General features: G+C 35.3%; 1 protein-coding gene across 2 annotated transcripts in view; it reads left to right on the top strand.

Moving 5' to 3' along the window:
• The window catches only part of DIP-delta (Dpr-interacting protein delta), a 79,658-nt gene that overhangs the window by 11,261 nt on the left and 46,259 nt on the right, over positions 1-22,138 (top strand). The window lies entirely within an intron of this gene.

Here is a 22,138-nt window from a genome sequence, read left to right as displayed (position 1 = left end):
TCGGCAAAATGTGGAGTTTAATTAAGTTGATTAAAAAGCATTTGAAAAGAGCAAAATAAATCAACTATCAAGAAGTCAAGGAATGCAAGGCTTTAAAAAAAAGTATTGCCTACATTTTAGGGCTGGTTGTGGGAAGCTCTAAGGAGAGCAAATAAAATCTTTACCTTTATTACTTCACAAATATTTGTCGGATCGAAATGAAATTTAGTAAGTAAATAGTAATTAAAAGAAATAATATTATATTCTAAAAATTATTGGCCATTATAACTTATTTTACGTGTTAAAGAGTTTTTAAAAATATAAACCATAGAAAAGTTTCTCTTCCTCTTTTAAATCAGTTTAATGCATTAAATAGTAATTAAAAACAATAAAAAATGGAAAGGGAGTGATATAGAGCCAGGGTTTAACTATATAGCCTTGATTCTATCGGTTTGCTGCCTTAGGCAATTAACTTGAAACGTGTATTTAACGACATCGAAATGAACTACCAAAAACAGAACAGCATGAAAAAGATAACGACTGCCTCATTATCATTCCGCACACACTCACCCTTCTCCCTCCCCCACACTAATACAGTTACACAAATTGAAGGATATGCCCCACACACACGCACACACACACACACGTGACTCTGTCGAGTGGCGGCGCCAAGATTGACATAATGACAATGAAACGCCCAAATGATTGGCTTTGCCTAAAAACACACACACACACGTTAAAAGAATTATAGAAAGAGATGGGAGGAAAAAACAGGGAAAGAGAGAGGGAGAGGTTAGAGGGGCAAAGAGAAAGTATATGGAGCTGGCAATTATGGCAGCCAGTTAGATAATTCGAAACAGAAGGCCAACGACGTTAGCATCAACATTGCTATGAAGTGCGGCTTTAAAGAGTCGCAGTCGGAATACTTTTCTATTACAACTAAAGGGAATACTGAAACAAAAACAAGGATTTTTAAGGTTATTATTTAATACAAATGAAGAGGTTTTTATTTATCCAACTTAACAATCAAAAGATCCTTCAAGTACTTGACCAAATATTAAATAGAGCAGAGAAAGTCATTTACCATTTACAATCTTTCATTTGAAATGTATACTTTGGTTTAAAATTATTTTTGCAATATATTTTTCAGTTATATTTAAGCTAATTTATGATATTCAAATTGAAAATCTGCTATATAATATTATCTAATATTTTTGGTATTCTTAGAAACAAGTTATACAAATTTTTATATGCTAATATTAATATACATATTTTTAAAAGAGTGTTTTTTTAATACTCAAAGTTTGAAGCTATTATTTTAATGTTAATAGTTCCTTTTTGCTTTAAACATCTCACAGTGTACGTGCAGGAACACACACACACATCCATAGAATTTCATTAAAGTTAATAATAATCGTAATAATCTCCTGCTGTGTCCTGGCTTGGTCCTGTTCCTGGCATACAGACACACACACACGTGCGCCGAAACGAACTTGAGCTTAAGTTCTCAAACACTTAATGAGGCATTCAAAACAATTATGTGTTGGTATATCTAAAACACACCCCGCCTGGACGTGTGTGTGTGTGCGCTTTGCATGTGACATTATTAATATTTAAGCCATTGGCCAGGGGACCTGGACCAGGACCAGGGAATAGAAAAGGGATTCTGGAAGGGCTTTGTTTGGCGAACAAAATCACTTTAATAAATTTATGCAGCACCCAGAAATGGGAATGGGGAAAAGGTAAATGGAATTTCAGTCCTGGCATGCCAAAAAAACATATACAATTTAATTAAAGTTTTGGCCCTTCTACACATGTGCCATGGCCTCTAGTTCGTCCTTGTCAGCAGCTGTTGTCGTGCTCGCATCCGTCTTGTTCCCGGATCCCGGAGTCCTGCTGATTGAGTGGCAGCAAGGACATGACGGCTAGGCGAAAAAGCCACAAGTGTGCCTGGCACATCGTCTTGAATGTTAATATTTGCACTTTCAATTTGCACGCCGAGAATGACACACAGGCACGGATGCGGATATGGATACGGACAAAAGGACAACGACGACCGAGTCCTTGCAGTCCCTTTGTTATAAAATGTCCATTTGGAGCTGCAATTATTTGAGCATTTCTTGCACTTCCTGCCATTTAATATGAATTGCATTTAAAATGCACATGCATTTCATTTTCTGACCCTTTTTTTCGGCGTTTATTTTTCTGTGTTCTGCGACATTTGTTGGCTAACAAAGAAACATTAAAATTGTTAGCAACTCTCCATTGTGTTTGTGTGTGTACCACACATATCCTTTTCCTTTTTGGCAGTCCAACAATGCTGAATTTTTGAAATTAAGTGACCAGTCCTCTTAAAGCCTTTCCCATTGTCTAGTTTTTACTTTGGGATTTAATGCCGGCTTCAGAATTTAGCAATTTGAGTAGAAAATGTTTTACAAATTTACTAAACAACTTTATAGAAAAGTAGGTAAGTACTTTAAACTTTACATTACAATTTAATAACTAGTATTTACTCAACTATGTCTGGACTCACATTATAAATTCTTGTAAACTTTCTAAAAATTTAAATGTTTGCCTTGCCATGACCCAAAAGTTATTAAATCTTAATAATTTATTTGAAAGTTATTTCTTCCTTGACCAAAAATATACACCAGGAATATCAAGGGAAAGATAGAATTTTATTTTGTTTGAATTAAATATTCAAAGGTTTCTGCAAAGTGTCCTTAAAGTTTACACACGGATTTAGTTGAGGGATTTTTTGGGCTTACACAATACAAAATATAAAAAAAAAAAAAAAATGGAAAAGAAAAACACAAAAACCCTTTTCCGTTTCCATGCCCCGAAAATCTGTTTGTGTTGATGTTCTTTGCTGGGGATTTATACACCCATTTGAGGCTTTGGCAGTCATTTAAAGTATCTGCCTCAAAGCATTTGTGTATGTGGGATGGGGGGTTTTAAGGGTTTTTCCTCTCGTTGCCAAAGTTGTTGCTGTTGCCTGGTCATGTTGGCCAACCAAACAAATCGTTTGAGTTGGTCAGGCCAAGTGTCAAAGTTTTAACGCACCCTGAGCCCTGTAAACCGGACCACAGCTCTCCCGCTTTAGATATTGTAAGGGGCGGAGGGTTGGATATATATTAATAATGAATAATGCTTTTTGGTTTTGTTTTTGCTGCTGGCTTAGCCTGCAAATGACTCTTATTTGCAATGAAAATACTACCAGTGACACAAAACAATTCATTTCACCTGGCATACATCTTAATTGGAGTGGAATTGAAAGCCCAGCTCAAAGCAATGGGTAGAGACATACATATAGACAATGCAAAAAGAGGATTACGCACTACAACACACAGATTGCCAGCTGGTCCTGGTCCTGCTCCTGACATTTCTGTGTTGTAAGTAGTCCAATGGAAATGGTAAAAGGATAAATGGGAAATCGGAGAGATGGAAAATGGCACCGAACTCAGGTCCATTGTCTTGTCTACAGACAGTCTATCTATCCATCTATCTACATTCATATATATCTCTCCATCTTTATTCGGCCAACTAACCATCGATGCTGCATTCATTCCACTGCAATTGCAGTGGGCAAACCTCCCAAAGGTCCACCCCAGGTCCACTCCATTTCACCCCTTTCACTCTTAAGCCCCCCGTTGATTTAATTTATGACCCGAGACTGCGTTCTGGTGCCCTCACTCTCCCCGCCATTTCCAGAGATAAATGCGTCTGTACTTTCGACAATATGGACATTCGCCATTGCCTGCCTAGATCCTCTAAGCTCACACTTGAAATAATTGTTGAAAAGGTCATTGAAATGTATGATATTATGCAAATTTAAAGGTGATTTTGAATGGTATAAAATATATGAAAATAGGAACAAAAATATGAAAAGAAGTAAAAAGGCATCATGTCTTAAATATATATAAATATATAAAAAGATGTACAGATAAATGTTTAAAAATTACTTACTTCTTATGTTTTCTAGTATTAGCTTTTTATAACCTTACCTTCTAATTGTAGTCAGAAGCTTGTAAGTCTGTGAAGGACTCATTTCCGACCCTATAAATCATATATATTCTAGATCAGCATCAACAGACGAATATATCTAGCTATCTCAGGCAGCAAAAAATTGTTGTTAATTTTTTTCAAAATTTTATAAGGATATTTATATCATTTAAAATGCAAAAATTTCAACAAAAAATCAATGTTTTTAAATTTTAAAATTCTGTTTGCAGATTTATTAACCTGGCAAAAACTGACACAGGAAAGCTTTCCGAATTAAATTTAAAGGTTTTTTGACTTAGTTATGAGTTTTTTAAATTTTTATTTGACGAAAAAAATGGTCATATAAAAATTAAGATAAATATTGATTCAAAGAATGAATATATTTTGGGCTTAGTTAAGATCAATTTGCAATACTATCCTATAATTAAATTGTAAACTGCAAGGATATACATATATTATACTTCGAGTTTCCAAAGTTAGTTACCTATCTTGCTTTCTAAAATGTTAAAAATTACAATTATTGAACAAATTTAAGGCTTAAAAATAGTTATCAAGAAAAGAAATAGTGTCATGTGAAGAAATGCTTTATAAAAGTAATAAATGGTACTGTTTGCTTAAATTATATTAAATTTTGTTCTATAAATCTTAAGTAGTTAAGTCTGGATTACAACGTAAGCCTAAGGGGCTTAAAAGAAAGGCTGAGCAAAGAGCTTTCTAAAATGTATTATTAATTATGATTGCTTTTCTTACAATATGTTTTATAATTCCCAACTTAAAAGCTATATAAAATAGCTAAAATATTATAATAAAATATTTTTTATTAAATTTTTTTATGGATAATGTATAGAATCTAAAAATAGATGTTTTTAAGTGCAGCTTCAACCCTTTTTCACACCACAGCCACACCTCACCCCCTTTTGGGGTCTCATGTGTTGCACTTGGACAAAAGTTTGCGGTTAAATTTACACATTCTGACCGCACATGCTGACCACAAGGTAAAATTCGCCGTCGCAGTACCGATGACGAAGTAGATAAGGATAATTTATGGTGATGCCCCTTCAGATACTTGTGTGAGTGTGTGAAAATTAGACATGCAGACAAATTTATTGGTCTCAACACACAAATCTTCATTCATTTTATTTGAATATTTTTTTTTTGTTAAGCTTCAGCGCCAGTTGAGCTCTATTAAATTATTGTTTACAAAGTGCTGCAAATTTCAGTTGACACTTCGAATGAAATGTGAATAAATTCCAAATGAATTATCATCAATTAATTCAATGAGGCATTTAAGAGCTTATGGGATTAATCAAGTGTGTTAAAATAATGAAGTGATGATTAAGGTTTAAATTTTAACCAATAGATTTAATAGGTACAAATAAAATAATGTAATAATAAAAATATTTGATAGGTTCCCTAAAACCCAGGTCTTTAATACTTTACAATTAATATTTCCCTTTTATATTAACTTCTTCAAAGCCATTCAGAGGGCTTTTCAGCTGATGTGAGCTGTTTTGGCATTTTAATTTAAATGCCAGGCAAAATTATTATTATTTCAATTGCATAAATGTTGATTTAGCTTCCTGCCACATTCCACCAGAACGGCACTTTAAGACTGATAGTTTGCAGTACAGCTTTTCCTACGCTTTTCCTCCTTCTCTCTCTCTGTGTGTGTGTGTGTGTGTGTGTGTGTGGCAGCAGCTATGAAAATAATTTTAATAGCATTTAATTTATACAAATGCCATTAAAAGCTTTTCACTTTTCACTCTACCCAAATCTGATTATATTGTGCGTTGTTTCGCATTTTGACGGGCTTCCCGAGTGCCGCGAGGTTGGTTTTATAAGTGTTTTGTCAGCTGACAAAATTAATTCTGCGGTGCCTTGCGATTTCCTTTTGCAAATCTCCGCAGTGAAAGGTATAAGTAAAGTTGCAATTAGTTGAATTATCTACGGAAAGAATGGAGTGGATCATTTATGCCCCAGAAAGGACTTGAGTAATGACTTTTGAGGAGTAACAGACTGGAGTTTGCTGCATAAACTGATGGTCAGAAGCCAACCGCAGACAAGTTGAGGCAGGAAGAGTAATCAACAGACTTCAAGTTCTCTAAATTCCGAGCAACAAAGGGAGGAAAACCAGAGAGAAAGACTGCCTGCCACAATGACTAGTTGACAGAGTAAAAGTTTAGCATTTTGCAGGATTTAGATTGATTGAGGGGATATGAACCTCATGTGTTCCCTGATCAAATGCAAATCTCGTACTCGTACTCGTACAAAATCCTCATTATTTTATTCATAGCACGGCTTAAGTTCCCCCTAATAGACATCCGGATACTATCATCCATTTCTCGAAGCTTCTGAATATATTTGCTGGCGCGCAAATTAAAAACAAACAAGTAAGCAAACAAAATCAAACATTCAATGCATTCTAAAGCCAAACAAACTCTCATGTGAATTTTGTTGCTTTTTATGGAGTATATTCTGGATCAAAGAGCGTAATTGAAACGTGTTTGACCAGAGTAAATGCAATGCCTTCATGAGGATAAGGGTAAAGTTTTGCCATAACATTAATTGTATATAATATTTGTTATTGTTTGGCTCAGGGCTAAACTGATATAAATAAGAAATGACCAGAAAAATATTAATCTTTAAGTTAAAAACAAGCAAATTTATAAATTTCATTGAAACCAATTAAAAAACACACTTCACTGGGCCAAGGGACATCATCAGATCAATTACAAATTATGATAATCCACTTAAAGTTCAATCAAAAACTTTATCTTTTATTTTTCCGCACTCCTACCATATTTTATTGGATCAACAAGAAGTATTCGAAAAAAAGCAGTCCGGAAAAGTCCGGAAATTGAAGCAATTATCCGGCAGCGCCCACAAGGTTCCACCAATATTCACTTCTGATCCTGTCTGGCTAGCAATTGTAACAAAAATCATGGAGAAAAAGCTCACACAGATGGAGGAGAAAACAGAGAGCAGGAAAAAATACGGAAAATAATATTTACTTTTGCCATGACAATGTCGCTTCAGTGTCTCCCAGTGAGGCAAACTTTTTGATGGTGTGCGAGTCTATTCCAGATTATCTGAGGCACAGCCACAGGCGAGTCCTGGAGTCCTGCAGTCCTGGTAGAGAGGCGGAGACAGAGGGACTCCGTCTGGCAACAGCCTGGTATTATTGGCTTCTGATTGGGGATTATGTTTTTAATTGACAAACTTGAATAGCTAACGACGTTGTCAGCAACATGGAAGAACAATCGCTATGAAAAAAGTGCCGACAAGCGAATGCATAACAATCAGGACTCGGGAGCAAAAGGGAGCACTGGGACTGGGACTGGGATTGGGATTGGAAAATTTGATATGCAAGCGCAGTTGAATGGAATTACAGGACTCAAAGGAGGAGTGGCAGTGAGTTCGAGGAAACTTGCCAGCAGCGAAACGCTTTGAGGCACTTATTGCCGCTGATTGCAGCTGGGAGAGATGCAAATTATGATCCCTTGAAACGACAAAAGAGAAGTCAAAAAGCATTTTGATATACATAGTTTCGCATTTTGTGGGTTTAAAGTTAATAGAAAATGGAGGAAAAAATGTTACTTTAGGAAACCGAAGTCTGTATGTATACTTTTAGTTTAAAATTGAATAAGGTTAAGGTTTTTAAAACACCAAAAAGGTGTTTATTGTAAAAATGAAGTTTAAAACAAACCCCATGAGCACCCTAGATAAATTCCCTTTGGGAAATCGAGAAAAAACAACTGAGTCTCATTTTATAGTCACTAACCAATTTACCAAAATCTGTCAATTTCTGACTAATTTAACGCAGGTTGACATACCAAAATAGGTTGATTTCTAAAGTGGTTCAGGGACTTTGGAATAGTTGATTGAGCGAGCGAAGTGGTTACGCACACAAGCGCATTGGAATCCGTAAATTGTTGACAATATTTACCCCCAAACAATTACGTAATTAACAAAAGGTGTTGGCCAAGTTCTGCACAGCACTTAACACACTCTAATCGGATTATGACCATAAAACACACACGAACACACACAAGTCCTGGGCACACACACTCTCGGCACATGCAACTGGGCAGCAACAACAACTAAGCCAACAAAACAAATTGGATAAACATTACGACAATTTGAACAATAATTCTGATTACAGAATTTGTGCTCGTCCTTGTGCTCTGTGCTCTGTGTGTTTGTGCCCCTTGATCTCGCCCACACTCACTCTCTGGAAATTTGTGCAGCCGCAGATGCAATTAAATGCAAATCGATTTTGTTTGTATTGTGGGCGTTACTAAACTCGGCACGCCCACCCAAAAATGTTTTGTTTTGTGTGGATGCCATCATGAGAATGTGCCATTAAATTCAGGACAACGAACCACAAGGTCCTGTTCTGGTGGTGCGTAAATAGGTTATATTTATGATTTTGTTAAAAGAAAAATATAAGATTAAAGTAAACTATAGAACATACTTTAAGACACATTTTTCATTGATTTTCAAGTACTAGAAATATTTTAATATTCAGAATGAAGCTGTTTGAGAAGTCACTATTGATTTGTTGATGTATTAAAAAGGTCTAAAACTTTGCAAACATTTTATTACATACCCTTTACAGGTTTTAAAACATTACTAATTTCTGTGTCAAACTATATTCTTATTTCTATTTATACTACAAAGCTACACTATTGTTTAATTTTAAAGGAAAAATCCTTATTTATTTCTAGTGTGTTTGACCTAATTTCCCTTAGTGATTTGTGTGGCTGTCAATCTCAAGGGAAATCAAGAGTTATCGCCTTAATAAGGTTAATTAATTGAAAATAATGTCAGGCAGCTTATTAATTCATAGAAATATATCTATTCCACAGAGAAATTGAGCTGAAGAGAATACATATTAAGAGTAATTCTTCTCCCAAAATTACTCACACGTAAAACAATAAATTTTCATAATATCCAGCGCATCTCTACGTGTAAAATGCAAAAATTGCAACATCAGCGAAATGAAACAAAGTGGCAGACTCACCAGTTAGTTGGTGGATAAGTTTGGGGATGGATACACCAAGATTTGTCCGTTATTTGTATGCAAAGCAGAAGGCCAAAAATCCGGTAGACCACCTTCTCTTACCCACCTGACCCCCAAACCAAAGTTAGTCCAGGAAAAGCATGAGCACCGGGTTAAGGTACAGGAAATGGTTCAGGAAACAGCGACAAGGAGCGGGCAACACAACGAGAAACGTGTTTCATTTTTTATGACATTTCAATGCAGTTTATGTCAGCGAAACTGGCATGAAAATGGTCACAACACCAAAAGGATTCCCTGATATACCACAAAAAAAACAAGAAAGCTAATCTCGGCACTCTGAAGTTTGTATACCCTTGTAGATTGAAATTCGCTAGGAGTTTATACAATATAAATTATATACATATATATATATATATTTAGTCTACCGATTCGCTATGTTCCGATTTATATATTAGTAAACTGATATAGTAGAATAACAACTGGTTTTAACATCCCCGGAATGAAGTGACTTCCGGCCAAGTCTCAGAAATGTGCTTTGTTACAAAAGTTGCAAGTCATTGATTAACAGTGTTCAAAGTTCTTAACAGAGCATAGAGCATTTACATAGTTGCTGGTAATAGATACTTACTGGTCCATACATACATACTTACTGTCAGAGTTAATAATTGATTATAGTTTTTAACTGATCATAGCTACTTACTGATTATAGTTACTTAATGTTCATTGATACTTACTGATCATAGTTACTTACAGGTCATAGATACTTACTGTTCAGAGTTACTTACTGCTCTTAGTTACTTACCTCTCATAGGTAATTACTGATCAGAGTTATTTAAATCGTCTGATTGTTCCTATGTCAGCTATATATATGTATATATATAGTCCACCGATTTGGCATGCTCCGACTTATATTCTAGTAAAATTATAAAGATGAATAACTCCATAGTTTCCTTCAAATAGCTTGCTCTTTGTTCCAAAACACATCTCGCACATCTGTACATATGATTCCCAACTGGTTCTATCATCCCCGGAACGAAGTGACTGCTGCCGGCCAAGTATCAGATATGTGTTGTGTTGCAAAAGTTGCAAGTCATTGTTTATTAGTGTTTAAAGTTAGTAACTGAGCATATATAATTACTGGACATAGATACTTACTGCTCATAGTTACTTAATGTTCGTTGATACTTACTGATCAGAGTTACTTACTGCTCATAGTTACTTATTGATTATAGTTAAATTAAATAGCTCGCTGTTTCTCTCTGCCGCTCCCCCTCTCTCTCTATGGCTATCGCTTTATGTTAATCTCTAGAGGCAACTCCGCTCCCGCGCACTCACACTCACTTTCTCTGCTCCACTCTCTCCTCGGGAACTATAAATAGAGGCGCTGAGGTCGCGCGCGCCTCAGTCTGTCCTAGGGGTACCTAGTGTTAACATCTCAAGTGATAGTGATAGTGATCCTCCTTCGATCCCAAAAATATGACGTGGCCAATATATCTGGATGATAAGGAAGAAACTCACTTGGATGAAATCACCATTCTTGGTCACTACACTGGAAAGAAGTAAGCAATGACGTGTTCTTTACTGCGGTAAGTCTTAACCATGACATTTATATTATGTATGAAGCTGTTGGTGGGATCAGGCCACTTTTAGATACTTTAGATTCTTACTGATGTAGCTACTTACTGGTCAAGATACTTACTGTTCAGAGTTACTTAATTTTCATTCATACTTACTGATCAGAGTTACTTACTGCTCATAGTAACTTAGTGGTTATAGATACTTCCTCTTCAGAGTTACTTACTGCTCATACATACTTACTGACCATAGTTAATTAATGTTCATAGTTAGTCATAGATACTCACTGTTTAGAGTTACTTACGGCTCATAAATAATTACTGGTCATAGTTACTTACTGATCATAATTAATTACTGATCATAGTTATGGTCGGAGATGACTTCTTCACTGCGTTGCAGACTTCTGAGTGAAATTATAATACCCTGCAAGGGTATAAAAAGCTCGTTACAAATTTGACAATTCAAATTTGCCTCCGGCAACTTGAAAAATGTATGCACATTTTCCCTCCAACATGCAACATATTTCTGGACAGTTTGCAACCATTCAATTGAATTGTAAAAATCTTTAAAAAATAATCGAAAAAAGAACACAATCAGGAGGAAAAGATGGAACAATTTGCTGGAATAGATGGAAACATTGCTCATACGCCATGTGGCTCCTCTCCGGGCAGACATCTACCGATAAGATATATATTTTTGTGGGATTTGCATATGAAAAACATTAGACAGAAGAAGCTCTACAAAAACTGGCCATTAGCTTGGAACTGACTGCCAAACCTGCTTTGGCTAAAAAATTACCTGAAGGTCATTTAAAAATGTTTGGCACGCAGCTCCTTGATGTTCGTTTTATACACTTTTATGTGCTAGCACAGCTCGAAGGCATTATTTATGGCCGAAACGTTTTGCAGCAGCCATATAAACATTTACGCGTTGACGGTAGAAATGTTGCATCTTACAACACGCTAAGAAATTTTAAACAGTTTCTCTTTCATGTAAATAAGTCATAAGAATAGTATATTTTATACTAATACTATAGACTGAATATTCTTTGAACTAAATAATTATTTATAGCAACCTTTATTAATCTGTAAATTTCAACATTTTTCAATGTGTACCTTTTATATATTTGTTACCCTCGTTAAAACCAACATAATGTTAAAAAAAAGTGCCTTAAAGTTGCTGCAAAACTCATTAAACAGGACTTAGAGAACTTGCCCGTGATTCCTGGATGTTTACGAGAAATTCCAGATATATATTTTTCAATGGAAATATGAATCTTTTATGTCTCGCCAGTATGTGGGTGTTCAATGCCAAAGTATATATTATGTATATAAATATATAAACATTTACCAACGGATCTTGACTGTTAACCTTTTTTATCTGCAACTCCTGGCCATGGGTGTAGTCCTGAGTAGCTGGAAGGGGCTGAGAACATCATCAACAGCAACTTAAGTAGCTCAATAAATCCTGGGCTTAACATTTGTTGAAGCTTTTGCCAGTTGGCAAACGTGACTTGAGTGCGACACTGTGTACTTGGGCAATGGAGTTTGTCTTTCTGTCTGTCTGTCTGTCTGTCTGAGTGCCTCGCATATGGGAGTCAGAGCCCTCCTCAAGTAACCAGTAATATTTTACAAACGCTTTCATTGAAATGCAAAAGCTTCTTTCAGGCCTTGGTTACGTGGCCGCTTGTCCCTGTCTCTGGCACCTGGATTTTCTTCAGTTCCACCGGGATGCGAGTAAGCGTGATAAATTAATGCATTAGATAAAAGTGCTACCAACAATTTTTGGAATGGGGCTACTCAAGTGTGGTTCAAACCTATCAAATGCCAGAAGAAACGAACTTAAAATGTACCAAAAAAGAACATCTAATCGAAAGGATAACCAATCGAACCCAAAACCAACTGAACCCCAAGCCAAACCTGTCGATAGGGGGTGAGTTCTTTCAAGGACTTCATCAAATGTCAACTTCGCTGACTTTGTCCTGGCATTTGCAATTAAATTTAATTAAAAGGTCGGAAGCTGCCTGCTTCGTCTTATCTATTCAAGTCCATCATTCAGAAAGTCCACTTAACAATTCAGTTATTCAAATTAAGGCGCATACAGTTGGTGGGAAAACAGGAGAGAAGGAAAATGGAGGGAAAAATTTTTTTATCAAGACCCCGACGACACCGACTGGCCGCGGATTATTTTAATTTTATTCATTGTGCACACAAAGATAAAAGGTGCAAAAGTCTAAATGAATTTTAAATGCTCATTAAGCATACGACCCGTGGTCGCCCTTTTAACCCTTTTATTTCCCTCATGTTTTATTTCGAATGAAAAAGAGTTAGCTTCATATATTCATAAAATTATATATATAATATAGAAGTCAAATGGTTTAGAGGATAAATAACTAAGGATAAAATGTAAATAAGATATATTTCTTTACATATTTATTATTAATCCGACTTTATTTGACTACGATTCTTCTTTTAAATAAATTGACTAAATTCATGTTCCGGATTTCTATTAGCCTTAAACCACAGCTTAATTTTATTGCTCTAATCTAATCCGTATCCATTTCAAGCCAAGTCCAAATCCAAGTCCAAGTCTATATATATACTTTGTAAATTAATTGATAAAGCCAAGGAAAAGGCGGGCAGACAAATGCAGACATTTTGGACCAAACTAGGGCCATGACTTATGGGCTAGTTAAATAAATTTATGCTCTGTGATTTTCGCATAAAATTGATTTATCACATTAACCGCAAAATGAATTGGGGGAATGGTAATGGAGAGAGACTATCCCAATGGTAGGGGGCTTGGGACATGGAGTTGGACTTCATTTCATGCTTGTTGGCTTTGTGGCTCATCAATTGCCAGAGAAGGGCAAAAGGGGGAACTCCCGAGCGAAGAAGGATATGTATGGCATTAGATGACCCGAAAGGGGAGAGGCCATAAATCCCACTGGATAGTAAGGTCACCAGTAACAAAAAAACTGTACATTTCATATATGTTTTGTTGTTCTTTTTTTTGTCATTTTCAGTGGGTATGTGTGTGTTAAGCCACCGAAAAGAAGGGTTAATGGTGCGGTTTTTCCCTTTCCTTTTCTTGCTCTCTCTGTTTTTTTTTTTTTAGACCGCAGTCCCTGTTTTTCTTCCCGAGAATTTATTACATTTCTAATGAATTCTTTTGGACAGACTGAAAGCAAGCTCGTAAGCGCATTTATTTCAATTCATATTTCTGCGAAAATCCTTGAGATGTGGCCTGGCCGCCTGGGATAATCAACATAATGAGTGAGCGCATTCAGGCGAGAGCTCTCTCAATGGACCAAGCCTTTGGCAGGACGAAACTAACCCAGCATCCAAGAGGCGAAGACGAGTTGTGTCAGAAACAAATGCTTTTAATTTCAAATGCAGCTGTTGCTTGGTTGCCAGTATCTAGACCCTAGGGAGCAGGAATTCTTATCCAACGGCAGCTCAACAGTTGAGCTTAAATAAATAGGGATTATGATAAAGATATTTGTAATAACTATTAATAAAAATCTTAAATAACTTATCAGGTTTTTGGGGTGTATATAATTTGTGTCAGTCTTAAATTATGACTGATTAATATTTATAAAAGTTTATAAAGTGTTCTTAAACTAAAAGAAACGTGTTCTTAAAACATTTGAAATATATTTCTCTAAGTATTCTGTAGACTATGTTAAAGCAGGACTATTATTTTAAGCCCCACTGTTACTAACTTGTACCCTGCTCCTTGAAGGACAACAGATGTTCTTCGTCTTCCTTTTTTATTTGTCGCTCAATGCTGTAGTAAATATAATGTGCATAGATTCATCTCCGAAGGTGCCGAGGAGTTGAGACGTGTCCTGTGGTTAAGCTTAGATAAGTTCGCTGTGCTCCCTTGCCGGCTTGTAATTGGAATTGACATGAATTGAGATTGGGTTCTTGTTTTCTGTTTTTTTGGAGGGGATATCCTTACAAGTTCCCTCGCATGTATTGCTTAGTGAATTTTGTATTTGGATAATGGACAACAGAAGGTTACAATACTTTTTTGCATATTTCTTTTTCCCTTTTTTTCCCCTTTTGATTTGTGCAGGACTTAAAGGCAGGAAGAAAAATGAGCATCGAATGCGTACGCATACGCATTGGGGCATTAGCAGGATTTGTCCCTCACACATCCTTGCGCACACACACCCACACACACACACGAGCCATAAAACGGCATCAATTGTATGGCAGGAGAGTCTCCAGGAGCAGCAGCTTGCCTCAAGGCGTTTATCGTTTGTAAAATTCTAGATTTGCATGTATTTGCTTGTCATAAAAAGGAGCAGAAAGAAAAAAGGAAACTTATGAGGGTAGCAACAAAAAAATATCTAGCAAAATGTGTTTACATGTTTATGTATGCCACACAAAAAAAAGGAGCTGCTGGATTACGCATATGCAATGTGTGCCAGCCACTTTGTGATACAATGCCTGGAAAAAAAAACAGTTTTACTTTGCGAAAAAAAAGAAACACCATCTTGCCCGATTTCCCAGGCTTTTCCACTAAATTCACGAGTTAAAGACACTGAAGAAAATGTTGAACGTGCGTGCTTGGAGCAATTAATTTTGAGTAGGCCATAAAACTTGTTGACAACTTTCGTGGGCGGCGGTGACCAATGCATTAGCCAAAAACACAATTTTGGTTTATAATGATATTTATGAAATGTCAACCACTGTGTGTGCGGTGATTTAAGTTATGATTATGGTCTAGAAACATGCAAAAGCGATGCTCGCATAAAGTTAACCCCTGGAATGTTATCATTTTATCAAAGGAAGTTGTAGATAGGAACTAAAATATACAAAGAAATAGTTGAACAGAAAAATAGTCAAGGCAAAACTTTTGTGAAAATGCATGCTAACAATTGCTTTTCCTCCAAAGTTCTGTTAATAAGAAGTCCCTTCTATATCCTTTCAATTTCGTTTTTCTATTCAACTGCATTTGAGATTGTATCTTAACCATTTTATTTTAGCTTAGACCGAACTCACTTTTTCTACAGCTTACCCCTTTCTTTTTCTTTTTATTTTTTGTTGTTGTGCGTCACCCCCAACCGGAAATGTCAGTTAATTGAGTCGTCCTGTTCCTGCCACCGACAGGACTCGACTTAATTCAACGTCGTCTGCGCTGGGCTTCTATTTTTCTTGGCCTGCTCCTGGCATTTGCATGCTTATCTCATTAGCTACCAAACAAGTTCATTTGCCGAAGCCATGGGCACGTACCGAGTTCGCCGCTTGACATTGGCAAAGTAACTTCCCTTTTGCTCCGCTCGCCATTTGCATGCAAATGTTGTTATCCTCGATGCGATGTCCTTTTAACTCTTGACTGCTCACAAAGGCGTGGTCTCGCTGGCACTTTAGTTTTGCCCGTGCTGCACTTGACACGGTTTTTTTTTATCCACCATGAAAATAGATTTCAATTGGAAACAATTATAGCTTTAGTTTTGCCATTGTTACCGGGATAGTAGCAGCTGCTAGTTAAAACCAATAAATATGAGGGGAAAAAATGCGGGACAGCTACTTTCACCTGGCTGAACCAATTTCAAAGGGCCAAAAGCAAACGCGGGGGCTGTGGACTGGAAATGATGTAGATTTAAGTGTGCTTTTTTTCTTCTCTCGACTGCATTTTTCTGCATTTTCCATTTTTCTCATGTTTTCCAGGAAGCGTTTCTTTTTTCCTCGAGTAGCTCTGCTCATGGCTCTGGAAAACACGATGAGCTAAGCAGCCTCAAGGCTAATGGCGGGTTGGATGGGTTAAAGTAGCGACTTCGTCGAGCAAAAACGCTCAGCCAGCTTCACTCGCTTCGTTCTGCTTTTCGGTAATTGTTTTTACAGTTTTTAATCTCTGCTTCTTTTATTATAATGCTGCGTATGCTGGCAAGTATTTTTTTTAATCAAAAAAAAAGAAACTAGACAATTTAAATTGAGATTTTGAAGAGCTCCGGGCTGTGCACTAAACTAAAACAGAACGAAAAACCCATCAAAGAACCAGCAACGAGCTGAACGTGACTCAAAGTACAAGCGATTTTATTTTCTACAAAATGTAATAAAGTATATAAATATATATATAAGCAACTATATTATTTATCTGTGGCATTTCTTTATAGTTTTATGATTTTAATGGTCCTCCACATTGCTTCAAGCGGAGCATATAAATGTTGAGAAATTTCTCACAAATGTAATTGAACTCCAAAGGGTGAGGTAGGTGATTGTTACTCGTTTATCTGACATGAAAGGGAGTTTAAGAAACGTTAAAAATTATTGTTATACAGAAAACTAGTAGGTGAGCTTTGTTTATAGACTTTCTATCTTTGATAACTTTATATAATAATTTACTTATTATAAGATTTAATTAGTTTAGATCATGTTTTTAACAAGCGAAGGTCTACAAAAATTCCAAGGATTTTATTACTTATAAACTTTAAAGGAATTTCTAGAATACATTTCAAAAGAAAACGTTTATACATTTTCATAACTTTTTGCTTAATTAATTTCGCATTTTGGAAATTCCTTGAATGTATTTTCCTACCTCTCATTCAGCTAGTTTTTTTTTCCATGGAAACTCTGTCTCTTTTTAAACTCTTTAAATGAAATTGCCTTCCACACGGGCTCGCAGACAGGCCCGACTGCTGCTTCAATCTTTCTGGCACTTTGCACATGGAAGAGGCAGCCACCTGAAGAGCATTTTGTCAGCTCTGCTGACACTCGAGTGTCAGACAAAGTAAACTAATGACGACAGCCGGGCAGGATGTGCATAAGTGGTACACTTTCAGGTGACTTATGGCCAAGATCGCTTGACATAATCTCAGGTTTTAGTTAACACACATGCCAGGGGCTCAATCATATAAGATCAAGCATACTTTAAGCGTCATAAATATCCTTTGAATAATATTTTGTTTAACATTTGCATAATTCAGTCATTTGATTTAATGTGGGTTGAATTTATTTAAACTTAAAATCAATTGTGAAAAAGTAAATTTGATTGTGAGCATGATCTTGTCTTTATTAAACTTTTTTAATTAGTTAAAATTGGTTTAGAATTTTCTGTCTGGATTTATTTTATTGAATTTGATTTTCAATATTCGTTTTTCATTCATTAGTTCGATCCAATTTTCTATACGACAAACGCATGGCAACTCCTATCCACTCTTCCACCACTCATTCTCATTATCATTTATGCACATTGTTATGAACTTTCGACTCTGTCCCCGAATTCGGCGTTCCGAAACCATTTCAAAATTGTCACTCATAAAAGTTTGATGTTGACAATTACGTATACGCAGCGTGGACGCTGATTGTCATTCATTTTAGATTGCCAGTTCATAACTGTGTGTGTGTGTGTGTGTGTGTGTGGTGTGTCCTTTTCCAAATATTGCTGCAATGTCCATTTGTGAGTGCCATCGAGAAAAGTTCGTTGTGCCCCAGCGTTGTGTCGTTTCAGCTCATAACAACTGACAACTGTGGAAATTAATTCAGAAACGCACCCCTCCTCTACGCCACGTTACCCTTAAGTTTGGTGCTTGAACTTATTTGCCGGCTTTTACCTGCAATTAGACGCAATTAAAATCGCAAAATGTAATTTATTTTAATTGCTGTTTCAAAACAACTTTTTGGGCCAAAAGCCTCAAAATGTTTCGCTCGTAAAAGGAAGGCAAGAAGAAGGGGTGCTTGGTGCTGATTTCTACATGTTTAGATAAACTTTGCCGAAGTGCTTTCAAAATAATAAAATTATGCACGCAATTTCGGTTGTGAATTTGATGAAATTATAAAGTTTTCCTGGCCACGGCCAGCGGAATAAAGTGCAAAAGGTTGTCCCACTTAAGTGGTGGCGAACAGGGCGTATACTTAATGTCATCTTATGGGATGGCTTTTTTCTTTGACTATTTATTTTGTATATAATATTATTATATCATTATTGAAAGTTGAATAAATTAAATATTGCTAAGAAATACATATTTTTTTTCTTTTCGATTGTTTTAAAGAAGTTTCCTGTGGAAAACAGTGCGTATACTTAATATTTGATTAAGGAATTTTTTTTGTTTGACTATTTATCTTTTTTTTTAATAATTTATTATCATTATTGATAGATAAATGCATTAAATATTCATGAGAAATAGATACAATTTTCATTTTAATTTTTTTAAGACAGTACGTATACGTAATATCTGCTTAAGGGCGTTTTTTTTGCTTGACTATTTATTTTTTATTTAATATTATTATATTAAATATTACAGAGAAATGTATACGAAATTTTTTTTTGATTGTGGTAAAGAAGTTTCCTGTGGCAAACAGTGCATATACTTAATATCTGCTTAAGAAATTATTTTTGTAAGACTATTTTTTTGGCTAATAATATTATATTGATAGTTGAAAAGAAAATTAATTAATTATTAATTATTAATTCTGATCTCTGCTCTTCTCATTTAATTGTAAAGAAGTTTTATGTTGCAAACGTTGCGTATACTTAATGTCAGCTTAAGGGATGGCTTTTGCGTTTGACTATTTATTTTGTATATAATATTATTATATCATTATTGATAGTTGAATATATTAAATATTGCAGAGAAATACACATTTTTATCATTTCGATTGTTTTAAAGTAGTTACCTGTGGCAAACGGTGCGTATACTTATTATCAGCTTAAGGAAGTTTCTTTGTTTCACTATTTATTTTTTAATTAATAATATTATATCATTATTGATCGATAAATATATTAAATATACCAGAGAAATATATAGTATTTTCATTTTAATTGTTGTAAAAAGTTTCCTGTGGCAAACAGTGCGTATACTTAATATCTGCCTAAGGAATTTTTTTTTTAATACTATATTTTAGGCTAATAATAATATATTGATAGTTGAAAACTTTAAATATTTTATTTATTCTGCTCTCTGCTCTTTTTATTTAATTGTAAAGAAGTTTCATATGGTAAACGGTGCGTATACTTAATATATGCTTAGCGGATGGTTTTTTGTTTGGCTAAATATTTTGTATTTAATATTATTATATTATTATTGATAGTTTAAGAGATTAAATATTACAGAGACATACAGACAATTTGTCTATTCAATTGTTTTAAAAAGTTTCGTGTGGAAAAAGGTGCGTATACTTAATCTATGCTGAAGGGAGGTTATTGATTTGACTATTTAGTTTGTATATAATATTATTATATAATTATTGATAGTGAAAGACCTTAAATATTACAGAGAAATACATACAATTTTCTTTTTTATTGTTGTAAAGAAGTTTGCCACAGGAAACGGTGCGTATACTTAATATCTGCCTAAGGAATTCTTTTTGTAAGACTATTTTTTTGGCTAATAATATTATATTGACAGTTGAAAACAGTAAATATTTTATTAATTCTGCTCTCTGCTCTTCTCTTTTAATTGTTTTAAAAAAGTTTCTTGTAGTAAACAGTGCGTATACTTAATATTTGTTCAAGCAATCAGCCATAGAAAATTCCAGACTCATCTAAGAGCTAATTGAAGCAATTAAGAGCTAAGTAGTCTTCTTATGAACAGACTTAAGCCCCCATAAATATTTAAGTGTAAGTAAAAAGCTGCTTCAGGGATTTTATCCCTAATACCCACTTGTTGAGTAATTAAAGCCACAAAAATTAGAGTGTTTTCTTAGCCAGGAGTGTGGTTGTCAATCGGCCTTGACAGCCCAAATTTGATCAGAAGTTTAGCATTATGGGGAAACGATTTTACTCAATTGCCGGGTGGGAAATGATTCGCTTCCCACGCATAACTCTCACACATCCGTTTCGCATTTCTTTGGAGAACTCCCAAAAGCCACACCCCGCAGATTTCCTGCCATGTGTGTGGGGATGACAACAAAGTGAAGGACGGAAATGAGGGGGACTTTATGTGTTAGGCCCTGTAATGCGATGCCAAAACAGGCAACGAAAATCCGTTTAGCTGACACGGCAGCCGGCGTTTGTGTACCTCATTTTGGGGCTAAGCAAACAGAATCAAGCTCAGTCAAATTGCTTTACTTTACCGCAGATTAGAGGGGTGAAAGGGCAATCCAAGTCACTTTACAATCTCATCACCATCAACGGGAAATATTTAAGTCATTACCGGGGTTAAATTAAGTTAAGTGATTCATATGGCTTCCTCAGTAATAAAAAATTAACCACAAGCAGCTGCAGTTTTATATACAAATTATTTCAAATGAATATCTACAAATTTCTGTTCTCCACTACAAATTCTTTCTTTAATATTAATCTTTAAAGGTTTAACAGCCTGAAATTTATTTTTCTCAACCTCTAATGCTCAAAGCCTTCTAAGCTAAGCCCCAAAATTATGTAAATACAAGTTGAAAATGAGTTAAATTTCATTTAACAACTTTTCTCTTTTGGACCAAAATTTATGTGTTTCTGGGTCAGTTCAGCAAAGATAAACATTGCAAGTTAAGCTTGTTCATAACAAGCCAGTAACAACCCAAAACCGCAAGCAGCAAACCACTGCCCCATTCCAATAAGCCAGATAACCACCGGCAAACAACACAAACAAGTCCTGTCTTTTTCTTTTTCTTTTTTTTTGTATTTTGTATTTTGGTCAACTTTTTACTGGCAGAGACAAAAACACAAACACCTTGGGGCTGCAAAGTTAGCCGGGTTAAGCCGAAAAATAACAATAAAAATCACAATTCAATGGCCCTGACTTGTGAGGTTGTGTAAGCAACGGCAGAGTCAAAAAGTGAGAATTTAATGTTTTCAATTAGCTAACAGACGAGTGCTTTGGCCTTAAGGAAAATTCTAAAGAAATCCTAAGGCTTTCAGACTTTCTTTAAGTTGAGAGTACATTACAGCACAGATTTTGGTCTTTAAATAGTAAAAATGTGATGGCAGAGACAGTTGATTTATCACTTTATTGGAAGTAGTTGAAAATATGACAAAAGATTTTATTTTAGATTTGTTTTGTATAAAGTGTTCAATTTACTTTCTCAAACTTTCAATTTCTGCCCTTTTTATGCTTCAAGAAACTTTCACATTGCAAAGTTTAAGACATTCTTACATTTTTAATAACTTATTATCAGAGGAGAATAATATATGTAATAATGGATGGCGATTTTAACTTCAAGAAAAAACCCAATACAAATTTATTCTTTTTTACTTTTAAATATATATAGTAAAGCTATTTATGATATATGTTTTTATGTGAAAAATATTGAAAATTTTATAGCAAAGTTATGAATCTTTTTTGGTAATCAATATTTTATTGCATTCTCTGGATTCTCATAACGAATGCTTTTATCTTTAATTGTGGAAAATGGTTCGCCGAATTTTCCAGCTGCTGAGGCGCAGTCAGCCAATTTCCCATCTACCAATTGTCTATTGGCCAAGCTAATGGGCTTGGGCTGGGAAAATTATATGCAACATAACAGCAGTGGCTGAAGGGGAAAAAACCCCCCTTCGAATGGCGGAAGCCTGACCGAAAAGCGGAAGTGCTGCCACGCCTATTTATGTGCTTTTAACATGGGCGTGAATATTAATGCTTCATATTTGGAAAGTTTGCTCGCCTGCGGTGGG

This window comes from Drosophila serrata, unplaced genomic scaffold (genome assembly GCF_035046125.1).
Source record: "Drosophila serrata isolate PLE 108 unplaced genomic scaffold, ASM3504612v1 contig_272, whole genome shotgun sequence".
In the NCBI taxonomy this organism is placed as follows: domain Eukaryota; kingdom Metazoa; phylum Arthropoda; class Insecta; order Diptera; family Drosophilidae; genus Drosophila; species Drosophila serrata.
The sequence above is the reverse complement of the archived record's forward strand: the minus strand, read 5'-3'. Positions and strand labels throughout refer to the sequence as shown.